Below are 12,250 nucleotides of genomic sequence, written 5' to 3'. Positions count from 1 at the left end.
ATGCTATAGGCATATCACCCAGTGCTACGGGACTGTATATACCTGACTTGAGATATAAGCCCATTTTAGCCAAGTCCCACCATCCAATTATATCTTTTCTCTTTATCACATCATATACTTTATTGGTGGTAACGCTTGCTAAACATTCTATTTCAGCACAAAGTACCCTACATGTCAATGTATTTTTTTCCAAATGCTTTAGTATTGACATTTGTAGGTAAAAGTGTGATATAATTCGTACAATTTCATAAAAACTAGTGGAACCCGAGTCAGCCATAACCTGAAGTCTAACTTGACCAATTTGTGCCAAACATAAAGGACCCCTCATAGCACTTGACAATGAACAGAATCACATTCAACTGTTAGCACAACGTTATCAAGTGTCTCTGCGCACACATCCTCATCAGTATCAACATGACTTATTTTTAAGATATTCTTATTGATTTTGCAGACAGCTTGAAAGTGGCGTGTTGTTTTACATGACAAACAACATTTCCAGCTAGCAGGATAATTCAAATTGTTGCTGAGCTGTCATTTCTACCCACATCCATAGCATGCATAACTGACCTTTCTTATTGAGTTTTTCCCTGTTTTCCCACAAGTGTATACCAGACACATTGGATCATTACTACAATTAGAATCAACAGATGACTCCACATTTACAGGAGACTCAGCATTCGATGCTTTAGATTAAACCATTGAACGTTCAATCAACATTGCCAAGTCTAAGACTTCCAATAAAGTAGGCATTCTGAAACTTAGAATTTCCGTCATTTTTCTTGAAAAGCACTTAGGGGCCATATGTAGGTAAAACGTGTTTTGCGATTCTCTAATTGCAATTTTTAGGGAATCGCAATTAGAGAATTGCAAAACGCAATGTAGGTATGATTAGCAAAATATTTTGCGATTCCCACCTATTCCTTATTTGCGAATCCCAAATTGAGATTCGCAAATAAGGAATACCTTGCCATTCATTCCTATGGGCTAGAAGGCCCGTAGGAATGAATAGGAAGACATTCTCAATTTGCGATTCTCAATTAGAGAATCGCAAATTGAGAATGCAATTTCAAAGCTGCAAGGGTGTCAATAGGACACCCTTTTGCACCCCTGAAATAAACATGTGTGCACATGTGGCGCACATACATGCGCTAAGGGCATGTATGTGCGCCACATGGCACTTTGAAAAATGCAAAAAAGTGCATTTTTCAAAGAAATTGCAAATTACCACCAACCTGAAGTTGGTGGTAATATGCGATTCCTTAAGACAAAATCGCACAACTTGCGTGCTTCCTACATTGCATTTAAGGAATCGCAATTTGGGATTCCTTAAATGCATTAGCAAAATAAGGAATCGCAAATTTTGCGATTCCTTATTTTGCGTGTGGGTTTTTGTGTGCTACATAGCACACTGCCCAAATTGCGATCGCAAATGCTGAAATTCGGCGAATTTCAGCATTTGCGATCGCAATTTGGCTTCCTACATATGGCCCTTAAAAACTAATTGATTGCGAATGTATGTATCCATATTGACACTAAATTCATGCATTGTATCTAAGATCCTTAACGCTGAAATGTATTCTTCTATACTTTCCTTAATTTGTTGTTTGTGCTTGAAAAACTTATGTCACTCCAAAATAATACTTGGTTCCTCAGTGTACTTTTTGCATGATCTTTTATGCTTTTATATTGATCCAAGTAGGCATCACACACTTTAGCTTGTGTAGCTTGTGAAACTGGCAAGTTATCAAAAACGTTTTGCCTAGCCTGACCTAAACTGACAAATAACAATTCCTACTTACGTGCTGGCATCAATGGCAACCAAATCATTTTCAAATACATCTGCTTCCACTTGATTTATGATTCGCCAGGATGTAGCAAAACAAGGAGGCTGAGAAAATTGTTGTTCAGATGCCATGGTTGCTTGAATGACAAAACGCCATCCAAAATGTAAATAAAACAACAAACAACAAACTGGGATTACCTGCGTAGACTTGACAATCCCCTTGCTTTTTTGATAGATTTCAAACAACACTTTGCCCAATGTCAGAAATGCAAAGAAACTCACACAACACTGCAACAATATGTAAAATCAGCAATGTGAGGTAGCGGAGGAACAATCCTCCTCGTTGTGTGTAATAATGGCCACCATGATGCTTACGGACAGTTTGGGCACACCTATATGGAAGTAGGCTGCCTCCCCTAGTATGAGCAAAGACATTGAACTAGCGCCTGAAGACCTTCTTGAGCATGGTGGCTCGCAGCAAGGTGGGGCTTGCGCTCATCAAAATAAAATATAAACTAGGCAGAAATGTCATGGTGCCCCTGGAGCAAAGTGCCAGTAATCCGATAACACGTCTGATATGCTGCTCACTGCAAGGAGCATCTCCCAGATCAGTCGAAGGCTGAAGACAATTAGTCAATGGGGGAGGAAGTAAGTGAATGTCTGCTTGTTGTCAATGAGTAGTAACCATGCTGCACAAAAATGGTTATAATCCAGCTTTATTGCGATACCTGCAATAGCCCATGACGAGAGAGAGTGTCTGGTCACTCACAGGTCCCAGAAGCAACTGCTTAACTTGTCAGAGCTGTAACTTCAGCAACCAATCCACTCTGGAATATGGAAACAGCACAAATGAATGCAAGGTAAGTAGTACAGGTAAGTGAAACATTAAACATATTCATCAAAAACATAATGAATTCAAATTCATTTCTTCAGCAATTGTAGTCTATGTGAAGTTGAGAAGGAAAATATTTGACTTTTGTTCGGCCAGGCCTGTGTGGGTTTAGAGCAGTTAAAGAGAAAGTAGCCAACTGTATGTGTTTGCAAGGAAATTAAGAGGACTGTAAAATAATTTCCACATGTTTGGCTTTAGCGGATAATGAATTAGTAGTGGAAAACATAACAGACGTTTTGAAAGTCTAGATGTTTTCCAGGCAGTGACTAACTATGATTTCATGTTAGAGTTTGTGTATTAAACCTGCTTAGATATATAATTTTGTTTAAAGAAAGCTTTACAAAATTTTCAGATGATGTAGTTTTAACTAAAGCTGAAAATTGTCGAAAATATTTATTGGATAATGGCCCTTTCTGTAGTGTCACCCCCAAACCTTTTGCCTTCCTCCTCCCCTTTTTTTCTGAATTCGTTTTTGTTGGCTTTAGGATTGTGTACACTTTACCCCTGCTAACCAGTACTAAAGTGCATGTTCTCTGTCCCTAAAACATGGTAACTTTGGATTACCCACAACTGGCCTATTTCGTTTACTTAGAAGTCCCTAGTAAAATGCACTACATGTGCCATGGGCTTGTAAATTAAATGCTACTAATGGGCCTGCAGCACTGGTTGTGCCACTCACATATGTAGCTCTTTAAACATGTGTTAGGCCTGCCATTGCAGAGCCTGTGGGTGCAGATTCAAACTGACATGTCGACCTGGCTCGGTAAACCTATTGCCAGGCCCAAACTTACTTTCAATACATATGTCACCCCTAAGGTAGGCCCTGGACAGCCCTAGGGCTGAGTGCAGTGTATTTAAAAAGAAGGACCCGAGGCTGCAGCTGGCTCAAATGGCTACAGAGGAGGGAAGAGCAGAGGCTGTCAAATCCCTAGCAGAGGAGAGGAGGGCTGTGGGGGCCTTAACCAGGGAAAGAAATTGCCACTGAGGCAGCTGAGGCTGAGAGAGCCTTGAAAGTGAAAGATCTTGTTGGCTCATAAACTGAGTCTCAAGGAGATGGACTTAAAAGTAAAACAGATAATATAGTCTGGCAGGAATGTTGGTAGCGAAACTAAAGTGTCTAGTGGTTGAGAAAGGGTTGACATGGGGTCGCCTAGACACGATTAAAATGATGCTTTCCCCAATAGTTCTTTACTCTATTTCCAATATTCCAGTTTCTATCCCGGCTAAGATTTTTAGGAAAATCAACACTATTCTTTCCACTTTCCTCTGGTCTGGCAAAAAAGCGCGTATGTCCCTGTTTAGACTACGACTCCCTAAATCAGAGGGTGGGGTTAACTTTCCAGATTTTCCCTCTTATCATAAAGCTTTCCTTCTGTGACAAGCTTCCCTTTGGTTGCGAGATCCTGCTGAATCTCCTCCTTTATGGCTTGTTATTGAACGTTTTTCTCTATCCCCCTTTACCTTCGCTGAATATCTCTCTTTTTCTCGTAAACCCCGGCTCAATTCCACTCCCATACACAAATTCACTACCAAACTTCTTCTTTCCACTTCTCCAAGCCCTCCCTCCTCTGTGGCCGAATTTCTCAATACCTCCATTTGGTATAATAATAGCATCCTTATTAATCACAAGCCCTTTTATTGGAAATCTTGGAGACAAAGGGGATTGATCTGGGTATTCCACCTCTTTTCTGGCTCTGATTTCTTACCTTTTTCCGTTCTTTGCCAAAACTTCAGTCTCCCCTACTCCTTTGCCCATAAGTACCTCATGCTCAAGAATGCTGTTATGTCCACCTATACCAACCTCTCCAGCTCTCTCGCCCAACCCGATCCTCCCAACCCCACTTTACGCCTCCATTCCCTGCTCCGTACTCACACTACTGCCTCCTTAATCTACCACTCATTTCACAAGACTCTCACTCCCAGGCCAAAATCCACGGTAGAGGAACAATGGGAGTCTGACTTTGACACCTCTTGGCCCACCTCTCTTTGGGATAAAGTGTGGACCAAACTTCGCAAATCCTCCAGGGCTGCCTCCCTCACGCAAACCCTTTTTTTTATCTACAACAGACTTCTCTTTTCACCCCATATGTTGAATAAGAGGTTTCCTTTAATCCCTGACCATTGTTGGTCCTGCTTGACACACAAGGCTACTCTTTTTCACATGCTTTTCTCCTGTACTGCTGTGTACAATTTTTGGAAGCAAGTTTGGGCTCAGATTAATGCCATATTTCACACTGCATTCCCCTTCTCCTTTGCCAATGTTTTTTTAGGAAGTCTCTCTTCCAGCTGGGCAGATGTTGATTTTAATGTGCAGATTGTTGACTTGTTGCTAGCTGTTGCAATCCAGCAAATTACTGTTAATTGGAAAAATGTTGCTAATATTTCTTTTAGAGCATGGTGGTACAATGTATGTCATAATCACAAGCTAGAAACTGTTTTTATCTATCCCCTTAGTCTGGCTAAAAAGCGACATGATCTTTGGCTTCCTGTGACCTTGTACCTTGATATTTGTGCTAAGTGCTCATCTCATTTGCCTCCCTTTCAGCAGGAGGTCTCCAAGCCTCCCTTATTGACCTTCTTTGTTCCTTTGCATTTTCTATATTCCATTTTACTGCATATTATTTCCAGTACTGCTTTCTGTTATATAGCCTCAATTATTTGTTATCTCTCAATCTCATGTTTATTTCCACAGTCGTGTTTATTCTACCTCTTATATTGCTGTTATGCTTTAGTTTTTCTCATGTATCGACACCTTTATCTCTCTAATAAAGATCTTTTGAACTTAAAAAAGAAAGGGTCGACACACTCATGGACTTGGTGCCTAACTTCAAGAGGGGGGTGACATAGATAGGTGGTGTGAGGCATATGAGGTTACTCTAGAGGTGCACAGGTTCCCTGCAGAACATTGGGAAGTTGGCATGTGGAGGCATATACCTAGAGATGGCAGAGATGCCCTACTGGCCCCAGAGAAAGGGGTCAGGCCAAGGTATCCCATCATGAAGTAGACCCTTGTCAAGAGTTATGGATTCAGCCCAGAAGAGTTTAGGTTGTGATTCAGGTACAGTCAGAAACTATCTCACCAGTCCTGGTAGGAGTTTGTGGGTTACATTTGCAAGGCACTGGATGGCTGGGTAAAGGGTAGTGAGTTAAACATCTAAAAGGGGCTGTATAGTATGATTGCTAGAGAGCACATGTTCAGTCACTGTTTTCCAAAGTTAAACCAACACCTGCTGGATTGCAAGTTTAATCACTCCAGGGAGCTTGCAAAGGAGGTAGACCTCTGGGTGAGTACCATAGGGAGAGGTGTGGTGCAGCGGCCAGGGCAGCTGACGCCAGAGTGCAGGCTCATGGTTCGATCCCAGACAGCAGCTCAGCTCAGCACCATGCGACTCTGGACAATAGCTCACTTAATCTCCCCCATGGCCCCCAGCACTTTGAGATCCTTAGGGGTGAGTAGTTTGTGGTCTACAAATACCGAATTTAATGATTTATTTAATTTAATAGTGTCTGGGAGGATGCCCCAGGTTCCTCCATTAGACTGAGGGAGGTAAACAGTAACCAAGACAGGTCACAGTATAGTGTGGGGAAAACGGGACCCCATGTCCCTTCTAAGCATCGGAGTAGAGGGTATCGTGGTCAGAGTCACAGGATGCCCTATTTGCAGCCCCAGAGCATGGGTTGCTCCCAGAGTAGGCACAAGCAAGGTGACTTGGTCTGTACCATGAGACCGCCGACTGATGGGAGCTCCATAGTGTCAGTAGGTTTGGGTGGGGCAGCCACCACAGGCACCCTACCAGTTCTGGTTTCTATGGGTACCACTCCACCAGGAAGGGTACAGAGGAATATTGGGAGGGTCAGAAGATTGAAGCAGTTCACAGTGGTAGGACCAGTGGGTTAGGAGTTGCCAGTTCTTAGAACAAAGCACTCCAAGACTGACACTAGTGATGCCACTTCTTGCCAGGGAGGCTTCAAGCACTATCACAGGAACAGAGGGCTTGGAACCTGCACCACGCAGGCTCTTCCATGACACATACAGTGTGTCTCCCTTGAGGGAGGTAGTGGTACTCCCCTGGAAAATGTGGCTCAACAGACACATGTTCAGCCGAAGGGTAGATACCTTGGTTTGAAGGACCAGTTTCTGGATGCCATCGCTGAACTAGTGGGAGGTGGAGTGGAAAAGGTTGCAAGGCACCTGGGGTGACTGCCCCCCACTTTGAGAAACTGCAGAGGTTAGAAACCCCTGGATGGCCTGGGGCCTGACTCTGGAAATTAACATCCATCAGTGGCCTTGTTGGTTGTTGCCCTTGTGGACACAGTTTTCCCTGGGTTGGGGATGAAGTCAGACCCAAGGGGTGGAATGTGCCACATCACTTTGTTGGCCATGATGATACTGTCTGCCTACTGGGATGCATCTGTGAGTAAAGTAAGGTTGGGTGCTGCACAGATGGAGTCCACAGTTGAGGAGAAGGGTTCCCCATGGGTCAAATAGTGGCTCAGGAGAGTATAAACAGAGGGATCCAGCTGAGTTCAGAGAGGCATAGAATTTACAAGTAGTAGAGAGCAACTGTCCGTGTTTTAGCACCTAAGCAGGGATGTCCATCTACCCTTTCTGCAGTGTCACCCTCAAACCTTTTGCCTTCCTTCACCCATTTTTGTTTCTAAATTTGTTTTTGTTGGCTTTAGTACCCTGTGCACTTTACCACTCCTAACCAGTGCTAGAGTGCATGTGCTCTCTCCCTAAAATGCAGTAACATTGACTTATCCAGAATCCACCAATTTAATTAACTTATATGTCCATACTAACGTGCACTCCATGTGCTAAGGGTCTGTAGAATAAATACTACTAGGGGGCCTGCAGCACTGGTTGTGCCACCCACTGAAGTAGTCGTATAATAATGTATCAGGCCTGCCATTGCAGAGCCTGTATGTGCAGTTTAAAATTTCCATGTCGACCTGGCAAGTTAAACCTCATGCCAGAGCCAAACCTTCCTTTTTAATACATATGCTACCCCTAAGGTAGGCCCTGGACAGCCATAGGGTATGTTGCAGTATATATAGTTATTTTTTTAAGTAGGACAAGTACTTTTGTTTTATGTGTCCTAGTAGTAAACTACTCTTAAATCAATTTTTCAATGCTGCAAGGCCTATATCTGCCATAGGGTAACATTGGAAATACCTTATTACATTTTATAAGTGTAATTTCCTATTGGGAAGAGATAAGACCACCAAGTCTGATGTCTCTGGAATCACAATTTAATATCACATCATATGTTGAAGTCGGAATTTAAGTTGCAAAACTGAAAATGCAATTTTTAGAAAGTTGATATTTTCCTAATTTAGCCATTTGGTGCCTGACGCTTGTCTCTTATCAGGGGCAGGGTTGAGTATTAAAAACTTTATAGACATCCATGTATTTATGCTGTTAGGCAAGAGGAGGGAGCTGATGTTCTAAGGTACAATTGAGGGTCATCAGCATAGTGCTGGATGATGATAATTACTTTGTCATCATGTCTCCACAGAGATAAAACATCATTGAGTTTAGGGTGGAACAAAACTTTGGCCCTCATTACGATGGAGGATGGACAAGCGTCCGACCACCATAGTATCGGGATGGACACCGCCGACATGTAGATGGCCGCTCCACCCGCTTTATCATGATCCGACGGTGTTCAGAAACATGCCTTTTTCTATTGCGGCTTGTGCTGCGGCCCAGAAAAGGGCCGTAGCAAAAGTCACAATTGACAAAAGCATGCTTTTAAAAATCCATGCACTGTGTGGCTGACATGCAATGCATGAATGTTTGGGGGCACCACATGATCCCCCCAGGCCCAATAGCAGATGCTCACAGATGACGGGGGCTCTGCTAGGGGTCCACAAAGTCCATTTCCTTCTACATTTACATGGATGTCGGACCGCTATGTAAAGGCAGAGGGAAAAAGGACATCCTAATCCATATGGCGGTGCCTCCACAGGCACCGCCCCCATTGTAGGGAATAGGATTAGAACTGCAGCCTCAGATGTCGGATGGGCCGCCACTGACAGCCTGTCGATGGCGATCCGCCTGACATCATAATGAGGCAGTTTATACCTTACAATGACTGGATCTGCAGTGGTAAAACTAATCCTGAATAAATGATATCTGTGTTGAAGAAGAATTTAAACCACGTCAGACCACTGCCTTGAAAATCTAAATGTGATTCCACAATTTGTATTAGTCTCCCATTATCTATTGTTCTAAAGGTTGAGGAAAAGTTAAGAAAGTTTAAACATAATGAGAAGACTGGAGTGTCCTTTATGCAGTATGTCGTCACCTGAAAATCCCTTAAGCAAAATAAAAGCACATGTGGCTTAAATATGCTCAGGATGTACACATGATAAGTTTGGCATAGTACCCTCACAAGTACCCAAGGCACGGATTTACAGAAAGTTGTCCACGGGCTGCATGTGCCTGGACATTAGAGCATCTATGTAACGTTGTAGGGTTGTGAACTCCCATACTTTGGTGAATTTGCAGAGGTCCTAAATATATGTTAGTGAGTTATAGTTCCAAATAATGTGGTCGGCATCCTACACAAACCCATGGATACACCTAGTCACCTAATCCTCCTTAATAGGTGAATGCAGGGTCTGACTGACAAGACACAGACCCCATTTGATCATGATGCTTCTGTCTACAAGGTGGTTCCTTATCTACATTTTAACATTACAATGCACGCATTTCCCTAATTCCCTAAGACATAAACAACATGTAACTCTCTCATGCTTGCCCAGTTCCTCCAAATGAGAAGGAAGAAGCAGGACAAATGGCTCATGAAAAAGGGCAAACCTTAAAAAAAAGTAATACAGCTGAACACCCCAGCACCATTGTAGATTCTGCAGAACTCTTAATCCCAAACGTACCAGAGTCAAGCTGTGTGGCTTTTCTCTGATTTGACTATGTCAAGGGGTTGATCAATTTTCCTGTCAGCTTATAAGAACTTCACAATTTCAACTTGACCCTGTAAGCACACTGTTGTTTAAAACTTTAAAAGTGGACCATTGATTAAGATTTGGCTTCACTTGAAGCATATTCTCTCCTTGGGGATGCACCATTCTCTTAGAACTGGGAGCACTGACTCAGACAGAATGGTAGCATGGGATATCCACTTAAGAATGGACTCTTATAAATGTCTCTCCTCACAACCAAGTGATATACAGTGTTCAGGAGCCAGATTAGACAGATTTTTCATATGACGGGAATCGATGCAGTCAAGCTCTAAACTGAAAAACAAATTATTACTCTCTTTTATTAAATGGTGGTGCAAAGTTAGCTTGAGAATATATATCTCAGGTATGGTCTTGAAAATTTCATTTTTTTACAAACAATTTTATTGATTTTGCAGAAAGATATTGATAAAAACATAAATACAAACAGTACGCATGATCAACAGCCCCACAACCTGCGACATTCGGCGAATAAAATAGTCTTGCAACAATATACATTGCTGTTCCTCCATCTTCAAAGGGGCACATGGAGTTAGGTCCAAGAAAACAGGGAAGTTAATCAATCCAGCATCCCCAACAATTTTCCCCAGACCTTTCGGTGTTTAGCTGGACAGCCCCTGGCCTCATATAGTGGCACTTCTTGTGCAGCGCACCAGTCCAGTCCTTTGCGCCATTAGTTATAGTAGGCGGGGTGGGATTGTTTCATGCCACCCCGATGTCACGTTTGGCCACCACAAGGGCGGTCCCTAAAAACATTTTATTCACTCTTGTTCCATCTAGCCCGTTAGTGACACCCAGTAATATGGTCAGGGTATTATGTGGGACCTCCCACCCCAGCAGCTCTGTAAGTTCTGCCTCCAGAGCAGCCCAATAGGAGGTTAAATGTGGACAGGACCATACCATGTGGAAACAAATCTGATGGTTTAGCATCACATCTTATGCATGTTGGGTGTGAAATGAGGCCTGGTCTCTGTAGGCAGGCAGGGGTAAGATAGGAGGCGTGCAGTTAATAAAGCTGGACCAGGCGCAGTCTAGCTGAAACAGTGATAGTCTTGGCAGACATCAGAGCATCCCTCCAATCCTCCTCCTCCAGAGGGCCCTACCATGTCTCCCACCTGGCCCTCAATTGGTCAGGGGGAGTAGGACCGTTATTGGTTAAGGAACGATATATACGTGAAACTCCGCCTCTCCCAAGGTTACCCATTGTGATTTAAGGTTTCAGGGGGCTGTGTTCTGGCAGTGATGTGCCGGGCTTTATATGCATGTCTAGGGCATTGTGGAGTTGTAAATATCTGTAGAACTGGTACGGGTGAAGCGAGTGCCTGGTTTGCAAGTCTGCAAAGGAGCGAATACGGTTGCTGACCCACACATATCCAAGATGTGAGATTCCAATGAGATCCCCGCTTTTAAAGCCCTCTAAACCTCCCACCTCCCGCAACCATGTACCCTGCCAAAGGGGTACTTGCTGAGTCCGTTTGTTTTTCCAGTGAGTGTGTCATAGAGAGGCATGCCAGGCCAGAAGAGCTGTTCGGGTTACCGTGGGAAGGTCCCCGAGAATGGGAGATCCGTACATCATAGCCTGAACCTGAGAGAGGCCTAAGTCCTTGAGTTTGGTCCTGTAAGCAGGGTCAGACCACCCCCGTTGAACCAATCATGTTTTACCAGGAGAAGGGTTGCAAGATAATATAAGTACAGGTTTGTTAGGCCCACGCTCCCGTCAAAAGGTGGGATCTGACAGCGCGTGAGCGCCATACGCAGCCTTAGGCCTCTCCAGAGAAACCTTGTACTTAGGCTATCTATTACCTTATTCTTAAACAACAGAGAGGGGTCCTCCTAAACCAAAGGGACAGGACTCCAATATGACAATAAGTCAAAACAAAAGTTCCCTTGGGTATTGTTCAAAGCACACTATCTGTAACTTATGCCACACTCATGCTCAACGTACCACTATCACCAGAAAAAGTCACCAATGTCTCCCATAATGGATTTTATATGTATGATTATATGACATTGTTTATGTTATTTTTCCATATTGGAAGCCAATCCACTGTGTTATATTGGATGTGTTTTCATTTTCATGTATTTTATATGATCTTTTTAATCAGAGTTTTATGATTAAAACATTTGTATATTGGCTTTGGTGAATTGGTGACATTTTCTGGTAATAGTGGTATGTTGAGCATGAGTGTGACATAAGTTATAGATAGTGTGCTTTGAACAATAACTAAGGGAACTTTTGTTTTGACTTGTTATCTATTCCCTTGAACCAGGCTCGGGAGACATGGAAAGGAATGTTCTGAAGGACATAGAGGAACCGTGGGAGAATCATCATTTTGAATAGCGCTATGCTCCCTAGCGAGTTAAGCTGGAGTGTTTGCCACTTCTGCAGGTCTCGCTTGGTGTTAGTGACCAGTGGAGTCACGTTGAGTACCCAGGCTAGGTCAGGCAGAAGGGTGACCCATATCCCCAAGTATTTGAAGGACTGCCTTCTGATAGGGATAGTGGATTGCCAATCATAACATTCCTTTGAGAGATGTAGGGGGACCAAAGTCGATTTGGCCGAGTTCAGGCGCAGCCCAGAGATATGCTCA

This window comes from Triturus cristatus, chromosome 5_1, assembly GCF_964204655.1.
Source record: "Triturus cristatus chromosome 5_1, aTriCri1.1, whole genome shotgun sequence".
Lineage (NCBI taxonomy): Eukaryota > Metazoa > Chordata > Amphibia > Caudata > Salamandridae > Triturus > Triturus cristatus.
Note: the sequence above shows the minus strand (reverse complement) of the source record.